This window comes from Tachyglossus aculeatus, chromosome 9 (genome assembly GCF_015852505.1).
Source record: "Tachyglossus aculeatus isolate mTacAcu1 chromosome 9, mTacAcu1.pri, whole genome shotgun sequence".
NCBI classification, from domain to species: domain Eukaryota; kingdom Metazoa; phylum Chordata; class Mammalia; order Monotremata; family Tachyglossidae; genus Tachyglossus; species Tachyglossus aculeatus.
Genome location: NC_052074.1, coordinates 13,228,607 through 13,244,387, shown reverse-complemented (window position 1 = coordinate 13,244,387; position 15,781 = coordinate 13,228,607). Strand labels below are relative to the sequence as shown.

The window sequence follows — 15,781 nt, the reverse complement described above, 5'->3', positions numbered from 1 at the left end:
CTGTGTCTTTGGGTATTTTAAGAGAGAGGACTAACATCCTCTCAACTCGGGCCTGGAATGAGCTGCCATGTTATTTAATACAAAAAAAAAGGGAGAGATTACATTAAGGTCCCGACACAAATTGACGAAAGCCAGAGGATTCAAAATGAATGCTATCACTCCAACCCTAACTCACGTCATTTTGGAGCAAAAATGGGCTCCGGTCAATCAGATTATATTTTTGAAAGATGCACGGGAGACTCCGTAGAACAGCCAAGTCCCTATCTAGCATTGCGTCTCACTGCCGTGTGGCTTCTGAAAACATTTTCAGAAACACAAAGATTGAAGAGAGGGAAGGAAGTTAGTTCTTTGAAACATTCGTGACTCAACGGAGCAAAACTCTGGAAAACGCGAACGACTCTGTACTGGTCTGCGAATGAAAATGATGTGGATAATTGAGCTCTATAATGTGCTTTGGAGACAGACTTGGATATTTCAGATCAAATAAAACTCATCTTCCTGAAGCACCCTAATAATTGATGCCAAGTGGATTTTTTAACCTCATCTGTTCAGATCATTCGCTTGGGAGGACCTATCACTAGACATAAAGATGCTTTGCAAGCAGGCACCCACTTACGCAGGGCATGGACACATGAGAAGCACCGTGGCTTAGTGGAAAGACCACGGGCTTGGGAGTCAGAGGTCAAGGGTTCTAATCCCGTCTCTGCCACTGATCAGCTGTGTGACTTTGGGCAAGTCACTTGACTTCTCTGTGCCTCAGTTACCTCATTTGGAAAATGGGGACTAAGACTGTGAGCCCCATGTGGGACAACCTGATTACCTTGTATCTACCTCAGTGCGTAGAGCATTCCTCGGCACATAGTAAGCGCTTAACAAATGCCGTCATTATTACGTAAAGTCACCTGGAAATTCAGAAATCAGCTGAGCTGCCTATCAGATGTTTCCCATGAACTGGTTAACAATAATAGTAATAGCATTTATTAAGCACTTACTATGTGCAAAGCACTGTTCTAAGCGCTGGGGGGGATACAAGGTGATGAGGTTGTCCCACGTGGGGCTCACAGTCTTCATCCCCATTTTACAGATGAGGTAACTGAGGCACAGAGACGTGAAGTAGCTTGCCCAAAGTCACACAGCTGAAAAGTGGCAGAGCCGGGATTCGAACCCATGACCTCTGACTCCAAAGCCCATGCTCTTTCCACTGAGCTATGCTGCTTCTCTGGTTAAGACAGCAGAAGTGTGGACCTGAGCTTATTTTCATGGTAGAGCTGATTTCTGTATGTCAAGAGTGAGGGTCCTGCATGCAGTTTATTTCACTCATTCATTCAATTGTATTTATTGAGCGCTTACTGTGTGCAGAGCACTGTACTAAGCGCTTGGGAAGTCCAAGTTGGCAACATATAGAGACGGTCCCTACCCAACAGCGGGCTCACAGTCTAGAAGTTTACTTGTGAGTCTACCTGCTTGAGTGGCCTGAATTAAAACCCCACCCTGTAGCTTTCTGTAATTGACAGGTCTGATCATGGACACAACTCAATTAATTGCATTTATTGAGTGCTTTCTATGTGCACAGCACCGATCTAAGCGCTTAGGAGAGTAAAATATAACAGATTTGATGGAACTGTTCCTTTCCCCACAACAGGCTGACAGTACAATTCTGAAAAACGGTGTGGCCTAGTGGAAAGAGCACGGACCTGGAGTCAGAAGATGTGGGTTCTGATTCCGACTCTACCACATGTCTGCTGTGTGACCTTGGACAAGTCACTTCACTTCTCTGTACCTCAGTTACCTCATTTGTAAAATAAGGGTTAAGACTGTGGTCCCCATGTGGGATGGTGACTTTGTCCAACCTCATTACCTTGTATCTACCCCAGCACTTCGAACAGTGGCTTGGCACATAGTCAACACTTAACAAATACCCATCTTCTAGACTGTGAGCCCACTTCTAGACTGTGAGCCCACTGTTGAGTAGGGACCGTCTCTATATGTTGCCAACTTGTACTTCCCAAGCGCTTAGTACAGTGCTCTGCACACAGTAAGCGCTCAATAAATACGATTGAATGAAATACCACAATTCTTATTCTTCTTATTATAATAAAAATGATAATGATGATGGCATTTGTTAAGCACTGACTATGTGCCAAGCACTGCTCTAAGTGCTGGGGAGGATACAAGGTGATCAGGTTGTCCCACATGGGGCTCACAGTCTTCATCCCCATTTTACAGATGAGGTAACTGAGGCACAGAGAAGTGAAGTGACTTGCCCAAAGTCACACAGCTGATAAGCGGCAGAGCCGGAATTTGAACCCGTGACCTCTGACTCCTAAGCCCTTGCTCTATCCACTGAGCCACGCTACATTATATTATTAGCATCCTTCATTTTTCCTTTATTAACTCTCCAAAGAGCCAGGACTGCAGCAGTAAGAATTTAAGCGCTTAGTACAGTGCTCTGCACACAGTAAGCACTCAATAGATATGATTGAATGAATAATAATAATGGCATTTATTAAGTGCTTACTATGTGCAAAGCACTGTTCTAAGTGCTGAGGAGGTTACAAGGTGATCAGGTTGTCCCACGGGGGGCTCACAGTCTTCATCCCCATTTTACAGATGAGGTCACTGAGGCACAGAGAAGTGAAGTGACTTGCCCAAAGTCACACAGCTGACAAGTGGCAGAGCCGGGATTTGAACCCACGACCTCTGACTCCAAAGCCCGGGCTTGGGAGTCAGAAGAAGCTGGGCTTTAATTCTGTTTCTGCCGTGCCCTGCACCCAGTAAGCACTCAATAAATACATTGAACGAGTGAATGAATGCCGAGTTACCTTGGGCAAGTTAATTAAATTCTCCTACTTCATTTATCTCATCTGTAAAATGGGGATGAAGCCTGTGAGCCCCTGGTGGGACATGGATTGTGTCCAACCTGCTTAGCTTGTGTCTTCCTCAATGCTTAGTAAAGTGCCTGGCACATAGTAAAATCAGGATTGAGACCGTGAGCCCCATGTGGGCCAGGGATTGGGTCCAACCTGATTTTCTTGTATCCACTCCATTGCTTAGTACAGTGCCTGGCACATACTACAATTTACTATTTATTTGTTCTATTTGTTCTGACGATTTTGACACCTGTCTACATGTTTTGTTTTGTTCTTCTAGACTGTGAGCCCATTGTTGGGTAGGGACCATCTCTATAAATTGCCGACTTGTACTTCCCAAGCGCTTAGTACAGTGCTCTGCACATAGTAAGCGCTCAAAAAATACGATTGAATGAATGAATGAATGAATGAATGAAAGTGCTTAATGAATATCATCAAAAAAAATTGCTGTATATCAGAGGGACTTTCTCTTTAAAAAGCAAACCCGGCTTCCTGTCAAAAAGAAATCAGCACTTTCCCCAAATGAGACGGTGTGAGCTCTGGATGGCTCCAAAAGCTAACTAGCCAAATTTGAATTCATCTTGCAAATAAAAGCCAGCATTTTGGGGATGAGTATTCATTTAAATGATAGCTTTATATGCTATAATTACAGTCATTAATGAAGGCACAATTACTTTATCATGCATTACAGGGATCAGAGAAGGCTTCTCCTGAATCAGTTGCTGGTATATAGAGGCAATATAAAAATTAGTCCAAATACTGGCTGTAAAAGTATGCTGAAATAATGCCCTCGAGGTTCGAACAACTGCACGGAAAGAGATGTGGAAAACCACACTAGATGTCGTTGTTTCTACTTGAACGAGGAGCTGAGAGAGGCCGCTTTCTGAAAAAGAGCAGATAGTTCCATTTTAAAACTCATTTAGCTCTTTCTTCCCCCTACAGAAAGTTAGACTCTCCAAAGAGAGAATTAGAAGAGAAACCCATACGATGGAAATCCCTATATCGACCGCGGCAGTGACGGGTGCTTATTTTATGCTAAGAAATCTCTGCTGTAGTTATGCATTTTATGAAGCTTCCCAAACACATGCCTGCCCCCAAATTCAAGGTCAAAGTAAAGGAGGAAGCACAGCAGTTATGTCTCTTAGAGAACTGCTTCAGGCTCGTGATATTTTTCATAAATTGAATATGACGTCTAAGGACGAAAGTATGTCTATTCCCATGTTTGGAAACGGACGCACGCACACAAAAGTTTCCATTTTTTGTGAGAGTAGAACATACTAAATACTCCCCTAACCCATTTCAGGAGCACAACACATTTTTCCACATACCTAACCCCTGTGCCTATGACAAAAGTACTTTTTATTTGTGCCACGTTAGGGTTGTTCCTGAGTCTTTTCCTAGGATTTCAAACATGGCTTAATTGACATATAAGACACAGCAGTGAGAACACTGTTTGTGGAATGAGAGGAGAGACACACTGTTCTAGGAGCCAACAATCTGGTTCCTGATACTGGGTAAAAGGAGAGGGTTCCCTCGATCGATCGTTGTCAAGGAAAACGGCAATCTGAATGATCATGCATTCTGAATGAGCAGTGTCCAAATTTGTGGAGGGGTCGAATGTGTCACAAATGAAATTTATGGTGATTTCTAGACTCTCACCAGCTCTACACCAATCGAGTCCCATTCACTGAAAAAGGTCAGATAGACGAGGCATGCTGACTGGTCAGGAGCACACTGTACCTTTCTTTCTATACAAGGCAGTGTAAATATATGGAATTAGCTAACATGGGATCTTGGCCAATGTGGAAGAAGGGGAAAAGTTGAGGAAGTTGTGATCTCTATCCCTTATTATGGGCTGTTCCTTCAAGTGTCCTCTGGTACCAGTATCGGAGGCAGAACATTGACCTGTATGGCCATTGATCTGCTCCAGCAGGGCCTTGCTTCCTTTATTGTGTCGTCCTCAGTGTAGAATGCATGCAAACCTTGTCATTTCAATGAAAAAAAATATCAAAACTTCCAGCACATTGACCTGTATGGCCATTGATCTGCTCCAGCAAGGCCTTGCTTCCTTTATTGTGTCATCCTCAGTGTAGCATGCATGCAAACCTTGTCACTTCAACGAAAAAAAATATCAAAACTTCCAGCACCAAACAGCCAAGAAGTATGTCTCTAAAGGGATACCAAGCAGACTGGCAACCCAAAGATTTCATTTTTAAAGATTGGTAATGGTTGATAGATTACTTAATGAAACAGGATTTCTGCCACGCATAATCTTTCCCTGGGAGGAAATGAGGCCTTGATAAATACCATGGAATGAACACATCATTCTTTCAGGACAGTAGGGGACCATTTGACATCCTTGACCACCTGGAAATGTCTCACATATGACCAAAAGTGGAGGAAACCTTAAGGAGAATTGAGTTCCTGGAGCCTTCTTACTTAGTTCTTAGTTCTTAGTTCTTGAGAAGCAGCGTGGCTCAGTGGAAAGAGAACGGACTTGGGAGCCAGACGTGCCATTCCAGGGACTGGAGGCCTATGGGGGCCCTTTTGGACCTCAGAAAGTAGCTGATAGCTGGCTCTAACACCCCAGTCGGGGAACCCTGGTTTGGGCAGGTCCCAACCCGAATGCGGAAAGAATAGGCAGACTTAGTGTCACCCTGGGGCTGCCGGGAAGGAAAAAGCAGTCCGCCAGAGCAATGCTGGGCTGACAGACATATTAAAAGATGGTTAAAAGGCAAGTTTGACAAATTACTAGGATAGAAATGACACAGCCTAATTCCCCTCTGAAGTTCGTCTCGCAAGGAAGCTTTTTTCTCCCCCAGGCCCAGCTGTCGAAGGGTCTCTCCCTCCCGCAGGCTCCTGGTGCTGATTTTCCACCACCGATGGCCATTCCCCAATCTTAGTTGTGCCTTCATTCATTCATTCAATCGTATTTATTGAGCGCTTACTGTGTGCAGATCACTGATCGAAGCGTTTGGGAAGTACAAGTCCCAAGTCTTGGGAAGCAGGGTGGCTCAATGTAAAGAGGATGGGCTTTGGAGTCAGAGGTCAGGGGTTTAAATCCCAGCTCCACCAATTGTCAGTTGTGTGACTTTGGACAAGTCACTTAACTTCTCTGTGCCTCAGTTACCTCATCTGTAATATGGGGATTAAGACTGTGAGCCCCCCGTGGGACAACCTGATCACCTTGTAACCTCCCCAGCACTTAGTGTTTTGTACATAGTAAGCGCTTAATAAATGCCATCATTATCAAGTCGGCAACATATAGAGACGGTCCCTACCCAACAACGGGCGCTCTGCACACAGTAAGTGCTCAATAAATACGATTGAATGAATGAATGAACGGGTGCACAGTCTTGCAACTGACCGTGATTAAAATGAGCCCCAGAAAATGTTGGGGAGGGAAGAAAGGCATGTATAGCTCCAGGAACGTTTTCCTTCTCCAGAAAAGGGGCAAACTTTGACCCAATCTATTCTAACCTTGAACTGGCACTACTATCTTCCATTGAGACTCAGTGATTCCTGACCAGTGAGATTAGAAAAACGAAAAAGTGTTTTTGGCAAATTATCACATTAGTAGTAGTAGCTTATTTATTGAGCATCTACTGTTTTCAGTGCCCCGTACTAACTCTTATCTCCTTATGGACTGAGTGATTGTTCCAAGAGAGAGATAAAGTTGCTAAATAAAGAGCCCCTAGGCATATACCTCTATCTCCAAAGAAATAGCCCACCTAGGGGACTGGGAGTGAGGTTATGTGGGTGACTCGATATAGCTAAAGGGCTTCACTTAACGTAGTTTCAGACTTTGAGCCACACTGGCTTCCTGATTTTGTTTATGTAATATGGAAGCTTAGAAGTTGCCGATCAAACCTCCCATCCAAGGATGCGGGCTGCTGTGTGAAAGCGGCAGGCGTTTTCTCCTCAGTGACATTGGGTCTGCCACTTAGGAGCTCTGCTCCACAACATTAACTTCTGAGATAAATAAAAAATCAGATCCCACAGAGAACGAGCTCCAGAGCCTCAGGAACGCTGGTAATTGGGGTGGGAAGAAATGGAGGTGAGAGGAGAGGGGAAAGAAGTTGGGGCTGAGGGTTGAATTCCCAGGAAGAGAAAGACTATTGAAATCAGCTTTAGGCTTCTCGACCAGTGAAATAGTAGACATAAAATTAAAGGAAAAGAAAAATTTGAGAAGTTCTTCAGAAGCTTACCTTGTTTTACCACCTGCTATTTTGATTGTGCATTTTAAGTTTCAGTTAAGGATGACAGACTGAAATACGTATGCAAATAAGACCTTCCATTGAAGGTAATGACGACGACCTGATATACTGGAAGGAAAAAGGATCTGAGATTCAGATGACCTAGGTTCCAGGCCCAGCTTCCCCACTCTCCTGCTGTGTGACCTTGGGCTAGATACTAAACTTCTCTGGACCTCCTTTTCCTCATCTGTAAAATGGGCATTCAATACCCATTCTCCCTCCTACTGAGGTCATGAGCCCCATGAGGGACAGAGACTGGGCCCGACGTGCTTATCATCAATCGTATTTATTGAGCGCTTCCTATGTGCAGAGCACTGTACTAAGCGCTTATGTTATATCTCCCCCAGGGCTTAGGATACTGCTTGGCACAAAGTAAGCACTTTAAGAATATCCTTATTCTTATTATTATTATGTCCCTCTCTTGCTTTATGGTTTCAGACAAGTCACTTATTCTCTCAAAAACTCCATTACTTCTTCAGTACAATGGGGATAATAATAGTTAATATCTTTGGGTGTCTCTAAGTGTTGTGAGACTTATGAAGAATTAATGCTTTAAGAATTTTGAGCTCCTTGAATGCAAGGCACAATGGCTGTACAAACTACTTTTCCTATAATGATGATGATCTTCACTGGCAGTCGTCTCTAGCATCTCTTTAGCTTCTTGCCCTGAACCTCTTTTTGGCCCGTTTAAGGGCTGTGGGTCGAAGCATTAAATAATGAGGAGCTCAGTTGGAGCAGGAAGGTATCAGTTACAGGAATGAAGTCAGTGATTTTGCTGAATTAATCTTAGTTATCTTCGAACAGCTAAGAGGACGGCAACACCCAAATTGATATCTGCTTCCATGTGTAACTTATTCTTTTATGCTCATAACAGGTCTGATTAGGAATTAAAGACGGGTAGAAGAACAAAATGGATAATAATAATAATAATGGCATTTATTAAGCGCTTACTATGTGCAAAGCACTGTTCTAAGCACTGGAGAGGTTACAAGGTGATCAGATTGTCCTACGGGGAGCTCACAATCTTCATCCCCATTTTGCAGATGAGGGAACTGAAGCACAGAGAAGCTAAGTGACTTGCCCAAAGTCACACAGCTGACAATTGGTGGAGCCGGGGTTTGAACCCATGACCACTGACTCCAAAGCCCGGGCTCTTTCCACTGAACCACGCTGCTTCTCAATGGATATATGGATATATGGCTCTGTTAGAACCATTCATTCAATTCAAACACATTTGTTGAGCGCTTACTGTGTGCAAAGCACTGTACTAACCATCACAATTGTTTCTATTTTGTTGGCGGTGTCATTTCTGAATTTCACTCACTACTGCCCTGAGTGATTGCTAGGAGATCATTTTATCTAGTAATGATGCCATCTACTTTCATCTATCACTGTCTTTTTGGTGGCCCAAAGACATCTTTTCACCCTCAAATCACTGACGGCTGTGGCTGTCCAACCGCAGCGTGGCTCAGTGGGAAGAGCCCGGGCTTGGGAGTCAGAGGTCATGGGTTCGAATCCCGCTCCGCCACATGTCTGCTGTGTGACCTTGGGCCAGTCACTTAACTTCTCTGAGCCTCAGTTACCTCATCTGTCAAATGGGGTTGAAGACTGTGAGCCCCACGTGGGACAACCTGATTACCTTGTAACCCCCCCAGCACGTAGAACGGTGCTTTGCATATAGTAAGTGCTTAACAAATGCCATTATTATTATTATTATTATTATTATCAGTAGTATAGTACTGTGCTCTGCACACAGTAAGCGCTCAATAAATATGACTGACTGATCAGTTGATGACCACCCACTTTGGGCAGAGTACTACAGTATTGAAGACAGGCTCACTTCCCCAAGGAGCTAGAGCGACCATCACCTACAATCCATTCCCTTTCCTGGCATTTTACACTTCCTCCACAGTGAAGTGATTATCTTGCTTAAACTGCCTCCCTATAATCATTCATTCATTCATTCATTCATTCAGTCGTATTTATTGAGCGCTTACTGTGTGCAGAGCACTGTACTAAGTGCTTGGGAAGTACAAGTTGGCAACATATAGAGACGGTCCCTAGCCAACAGTGGGCTCACAGTCTAGAAGATCATCACACAGTCATCAATCACATCCTGCCCCTCCCCAATTCCCAAACCCCTAACCTCTTCCCTCATCCTTTTGGGCACTGAGATTCAGGGTCACCTCCAGGCGATGATTTATGAGATTTCTGGGCCTGAGTTCTAAATCCCCGCTCCACCATTCATCTGCTGTGTGACCTTGGACAGGTCGCTTCACTTCTCTGGGCCTCAGAGAAGGATTCGATATCTAGCCTCCCAATTACCTAGACTGTGAGCCCCAAGGAGGACCTGGACTGCGCCCAACCTGATTATCTTTTATCTACCACAATGCTTAGTACAGTGCTTGGTACCTAGAAAACACTTAAAAAAGTAACAGAGTTATTGCTATTTCTCTTTTTAGTTCAGAGGACTGCCGTTTGGACTCTTTTTTCAGTGTTAACATCATGAAATGCAATCACTGGTGTCTGTTTGGGAGGGGCTTTGTGGTAAATAGAGTGGCACAATGCTCAAAGCTCGACGATTCATTCAATCGTATTTATTGAGAGCTTACTGTGTGCAGAGCACTGTACTAAGCGCTTGGGAAGTACAAGTTGGCAACATATAGAGATGGTCCCTACCCGACAACGGGCTCACAGTCTAGAAGGACTCCAGGCAGGTCCCCACTCCTGGGCTGCAGGTCAGAACATCTTGGAGGGGTCCCAGTATACCTGGACTAGGAGAGCCCCCTTCTCTGCACACAACTTTGGGATTTTTTTAATGGTTTTGTTAAGCGCTTACTATGTGCCAGGCACTGATTCATTCATTCACTCAATCATATTTATTGAGCGCTTACTGTGTGCAGAGCACTGTACTAAGCACTTGGGAAGTCCAAGCTGGCAACATATAGAGACGGTCCCTACCCAACAGCGGGCTCACACTCTAGAAGTTAAGTGCTTACTATGTGCCAGGCACTGATCTAAGTACAAGGTAATCAGGATGGACACGGTCCATGTCCCACATTCATTCATTCATTCATTCAATCGTATTTATTGAGTGCTTACTGTGTGCAGAGCACTGTACTAAGCGCTTGGGAAGTACAAGTTGGCAACATATAGAGACGGTCCCTACTCAACAGCGGGCTCACAGTCTAGAAGGCGAGGCTCACCGTCTTAAATCCCCATTTGACAGATGAGGTAGATGAGGCATGGAGAGATGAAGTGGCTTGCCCAAAGTCACACAGCAGACAAGTGGTGAAGGCGGGACTAGAACCCAGGTCCTTCTGACTCTCAGGCCTGTGCTCTATCCAGTAGGTCATGCTGCTTCTAACTAGGGCCCCGGGAGGCTGTGATTCATTCATTCATTCATTCAATTGTATTTATTGAGCGCTTACTGTGTGCAAAGCACTGTTCTAAGCGCTTGGGAAGTACAAGTTGGCAACATAGAATCCACACTGGAATTGCTTTGCCCCGCTAGAGAGATCTGGTTGAAAAAACAATCCCATGCAGAGACTTTTGTGCAAAGAAATTTGAGAAAGTGTGGCTTAGTGGAAAGAACATGACCCTGGAGGTCAGAGAACCTAGGTTCTAATCCTACTACACCACTTGTCTGCTGGGTGACTTTGGGTAAGTTGCTTAACTTCCCTGTGCCTCAGTTTCCTCATCTGTAAAATGGGGTTCAGTACCTGTTTTCCCCCCTACTGAGACCGTGACCCTGTGTAAGTCAGAGATGGTGTCTGATCTGATCATCCTATATTGTTGCCAACTTGTACTTCCCAAGCGCTTAGTACAGTGCTCTGCACACAGTAAGCGCTCAATAAATATGATTGAATGGATGAATGAATGAATGAAACGCCACGCTTAGTGCAGTAAATGGCACTAAGCAGTTAGCAGATGCCATTATTATTGCTATTCTTATTCTTAGTACTATTTTGGAGAAGGGAAGAGTTGTAAAATGACTTTACTACATTATGGATAAAATTCAAACCATCTCCTCCAGCAGATTTCAGAGAGGTTTGAAATGAACACTTAGGCCCAAATTGGTGGTGAAGTCATTAGTATAGTTCCTCGTTCCCCATAAGTAACCCCGCCTGTCACACAGGAGACCGGGGTTCGATTCCCCGAGGGGGAGAAAGTAGTCTTTTCTAGACTGTGAGCCCGTTGTTGGGTAGGGACCACCAACTGGAACTTCCCAAGCGCTTAGTACGGCGCTCTGCACAGAGCAAGCGCTCAATAAATATGATTGAATGAATGAATGAAGTCCAGGTTCCAGAAAATAGAACTGAGACATGGTGGTAAGAGGAGCTTAATCAATGTCAGATTTAAAACACTCAGAAAGACATGTTCTCTAGCCTACACCAGACCATCCATTTTGATCATCTCGTTTCATTTTTCTTTTTCTTGTTTAAAGAAGTAGATTGATGATATCCTAAATCCCAATAGAAGGAATATATTCCTTATAAGGGATGCTCAAAAGAGAATTGGAAATCTCACGCCATACTCTTTGTGGACATATAAGGTTTCGTTTATACCACTGGCGTGTGAAAAACTCTTATCCCAGGTCAACGTGGTTCAGGAAGATTAAGGCCATCTCAGTCAATGAAGTCGCAGATAACCGCCTCAAAAATAAGTAAAGTGGCATTATGAAACAAAGTGCCACATTTTACAAGCCTCTTAGTGGGGCTGAGGGATCAGAGTGGATTGGAGAGATCCGATTTCTTGCCACACTATTGATAAATAAGTGCTCACCGTGAATAAAGGGGAGGAAGATTGTAACATACCTGAAGGCAAGGTTTATTTCTTCTTCAATTAATCAATCAGTGGCATTTATTGAGCACTTACTGCATACAGAGCACTGTACTAAGTGCTTGGGAAAGTACAGTACAAAAGAATTGTCCACATATTTCCTGCCTTCGAGGAGTTTACAGTCTATTTTACTGTCCTACGTTTTGTACCTAGCAAGTGCTCAGTAAGTACCATTAGTTGATGGCTAGGCGTGTATTTTTATCCTGATTCATTCAATAGTGTTTACTGAGTGCTTGCTGGGTGCAAAACACTGCACTAAACGCTTGAAAGAGTACAATACGACAATAAACAGACTCATGCCCTGCCCACAATAAGTCTCCCGTAGAACTATCGTAGAGTTTCGAGAAATTTCAGCGAGATTTCTCCTAATGAAGTATTTGCCTTGGACAACCCTAAGGTGATCAGAAATCCATCTTTGGCATCTCTGTCCCCCAACTATTTATCCAGTTGGAAGGGGTACAGATGTGTCCCTCTCTTCTAAAATTCCACTGGGGAATCAGAGAATGGTTTAAAAGCAGATAGCTTTTTTGCTCAGTGGATTCATTACGTGACCCTGAGGATTGTCTACTCATCCTAATGGGACAAAAGCATAAAGAAGCATAGAGAAGCAGTGTGGCTCAGTGGAAAGAGCCCGGGCTTTGGAGTCAGAGGTCATAGGTTTGAATCCCAGCTCCGCCACATGTCTGCTGTGTGACCTTGGACAAGTCACTTCACTTCTCTGAGCCTCAGTTCCCTCATCTGTAAAATGGGGATTAAGACTGTGAGCCCCACGTGGGACAACCTGATCACCTTGTATCCCCGAGCGCTTAGAACAGTGCTTTGCACATAGTAAGCGTTTAACAAATGCCATCATTATTATTATAAAGAATTTCATTCCTGGATCAGACCAATAATCCACCCAATCCAGCATTTTGCCTCCTCCTGGGTGTCCTTCTGGGACTTGAAGGTTGAGAAACGCAGTCAGAAGTAGACAAACGCTTTTTATGATGTCATTGCAGTACGAGTCCCAGAAAGCATGGCTGTGGAACCTAAAGCCGAGCCAGATCAGTTCAGGCTTCATGTCTTGCTTTGTAGTGGATTCAGGGATTACCTGGGAACAATTAATGTGCTTCCAGGAAAGCTGCTAGTTTTTGCCTGTTGCCGCTGAAAAAGTGCCTGGAGGGTGAGCGGCCTTGGCAGAGCGAGACAGTCCTGTAAATGGAAGGGATAACCATTTAAATCGCTAGTCTGGTGTCCATGTCAACAAGATGGTAGGGCAGTAGCAGTGAGAGGAGTCAAGCATTGTTGAAGAACAAAAATTAAGGCAGAAATGGCGGCAGTCACGGGGGGAGAGGGGACAGGAGAGATACCCCGCGGACTTCCAGGGCAGACACTCTCCCCTGGGCCTGTGGGAGAGGAGCAGCAGAGATGCTGAATGGTTATACATGGCTGACAAATAATTTAGAGTCTTTGCTAACCAAGCTGTGTGGCTTAGTGGAAAGAGCCCGAGCTTGAGAGTCGGAGGATGTGGCTTCTAATTCCGGCTCCGCCACTTGTCTGCTGTGTGACCTGGTTAACTTCTCTGCACCTCAGTTGCCTCATCTGTAAAACGGGGATTAAGACTGTAAGCCCCACATGGGACAACCTGCTTACCTTGTATCTACCCCTGTGCTTAGAACAGTGCTTGAACACATAGTAAGTGCTCAACAAATACCATCATCATCATCAAACTGAAACAAAGTTGTGCTAACGTAGTGGCTGAGCTTGTAAGCGCTTTGAGGACAGGGATCGGATCTAACAGCTCTATAGGATTGTACTCTCCCAAGCACATAGTACAGTGCTCTGCACACAGTAAGCACTCAAAACTTGTACTTCCCAAGCGCTTAGTACAGTGCTCTGCGCACAGTAAGCGCTCAATAAATACGATTGAAGGAATGAATTAAATACTTTGGTTGATTGAATAACAGTAATGACTGGTCAAAGTGGAGAGACAGACAGGCAGACACACACACACACACACACACACACACACACAACTTTTCTTTTTCAGGAGTCTCCTCCCTTCCCATGAAGGCCCTCTGTAGAATAGCTTCTTCTTGTCCACTGTTACTTCCTGGGGATAGAGAAGTGGGAAGGCACCCAATAAAGAAGGCTCTGATCTGCTTCGTTGATACCCCACATATCTGGGGGGCCCCAGGCTCAATACAGTCAGTGGTGACAGGATTCTGGTCAGAGTCCTGTCCTGATGTGCTTCTCTGCATGTTTTCCTGGGCATTTCACTCCTTCTGCCCTTTGGGTCACCATATGAAGAATGGGGGAATACTGAAATGGGCTGTGATGAGGAAATTTGGACCTGTGTCATACAAATCTTGTCTTGTCTTATGGCATCGAGTCGTTTCCAACTGATAGCCACCCCACGGACCCGTCTCTCCCAGAAGGCCTCACTCTCCATCTACAATCATTCTGGTAGTGTATCCAGAGAGTTTTCTTGGTCAAAATTCAGAAGTGGTTTACCACAGCCGCCTTCCACGCAGTAAACTCGAGTCTCCGCCCTCGACTCTCCCCCATTCCGCTGCCGCCCAGCATGGGTGAGTTTTGACTTGTAGCAGATTGCCTTCCACTCGCTAGCCACTGCCCAAGCTAGGAATGGAATGGGTAGGCCTCTGCCTGACTCTCCCACCCATAGCCGAGACTGGTAGAGGACTGGAAACTCTCCAGGTGTGACCCTGAGAGAGGCATACACATCTATTCTTACCAAACTCTGGGCCACTGCTGTTTCCAGGCTCCTAATTTCTGATGCTCTACAGCTTTATTATAGGGCCAGGAGCAGAAATTCCTGTGAATGAAAACACACATACACACACACACAGATTCATTGTGGCCTCAAGCTGGGGATCCACCTAAAATCCTGAATTTACCTAAACCTAGAGAAACAGAGTGGACTAGCAGAAAGAGCTCCTCTCTCCCTTCTGCATCACCTAGGCACTCGGGTCCGTCCCCCTAAGCACTTTGATACACACCGCACCCCTACCGCACTTATGTACATATACTTGTACTCGGTTACTTCCCCTTCTGAAATTATTTTAATATCTGCCTTACCCCCCTGTTTGTAAACTCCATGAAGACAGGGATTGGGTCTACCGAATCTATTGTATTCTCCCAAGCACTTAGTACAGTGCTGAACACACAGTAAGTACTCCCAGCACTTAGAACAGTGCTTGCCACATAGTAAGCGCTTAACAAATACCATCATCATCATCATCAGTAAACAGTGTTGACTGATTGATGGATGGATTCTAACACTGGTTCTGCTACTTGCCTGCTGCATGATCTTGGCCAAGCACTTTAAGTTCTCTGTGCTGTACTTTCCTCATCTGTAAAAGGAGGCTAAAATATCCATTTTCCCTCCCACTTCGACTATGAGCCCCATGTGGAACAGTGACAATGTCTGATCTGGTTGCAATCTACCACTCCCCTTGGTGCAGTGCTTGTTACAACGTAAGCCCTTACAGATCACAATCTTTATCATTCTCATTATTATCTCTGTATTTTCAAGCCACCCATTTAAACGGGAACTGCTAAATGGGAAATACATTTGAACTGGGTTATATCCCTATTCGATCATCACGTTCAGGATGGGAAGTGCACCGCCGTGAACTCAAGACGATCATAAGGCAACCTTTTGTAAACCACCAAATGAAACAATTTAAAACAGTGGCCTTTGCCCTTCACACAGTGAGACACTTTCCATGGGGTTAGGCTCCTGGATGAGATCATCAAACCGTGGGATTGTTTATTCAGGGCCTCCGGGTACTGAGTGACAAGGACGTTGGG

The 15,781-nt window shown here is 44.7% G+C and overlaps 1 non-coding gene across 1 annotated transcript; it reads right to left on the bottom strand.

Annotated features, from left to right (window-relative positions):
• Nucleotides 1-14,545: 14,545 nt before the first annotated feature.
• Nucleotides 14,546-14,683, bottom strand: LOC119932606. The gene has a single exon (XR_005452354.1). It is a non-coding gene; the product is annotated as a small nucleolar RNA SNORA7 (small nucleolar RNA).
• Between the last annotated feature and the right edge of the window lie 1,098 nt (nucleotides 14,684-15,781).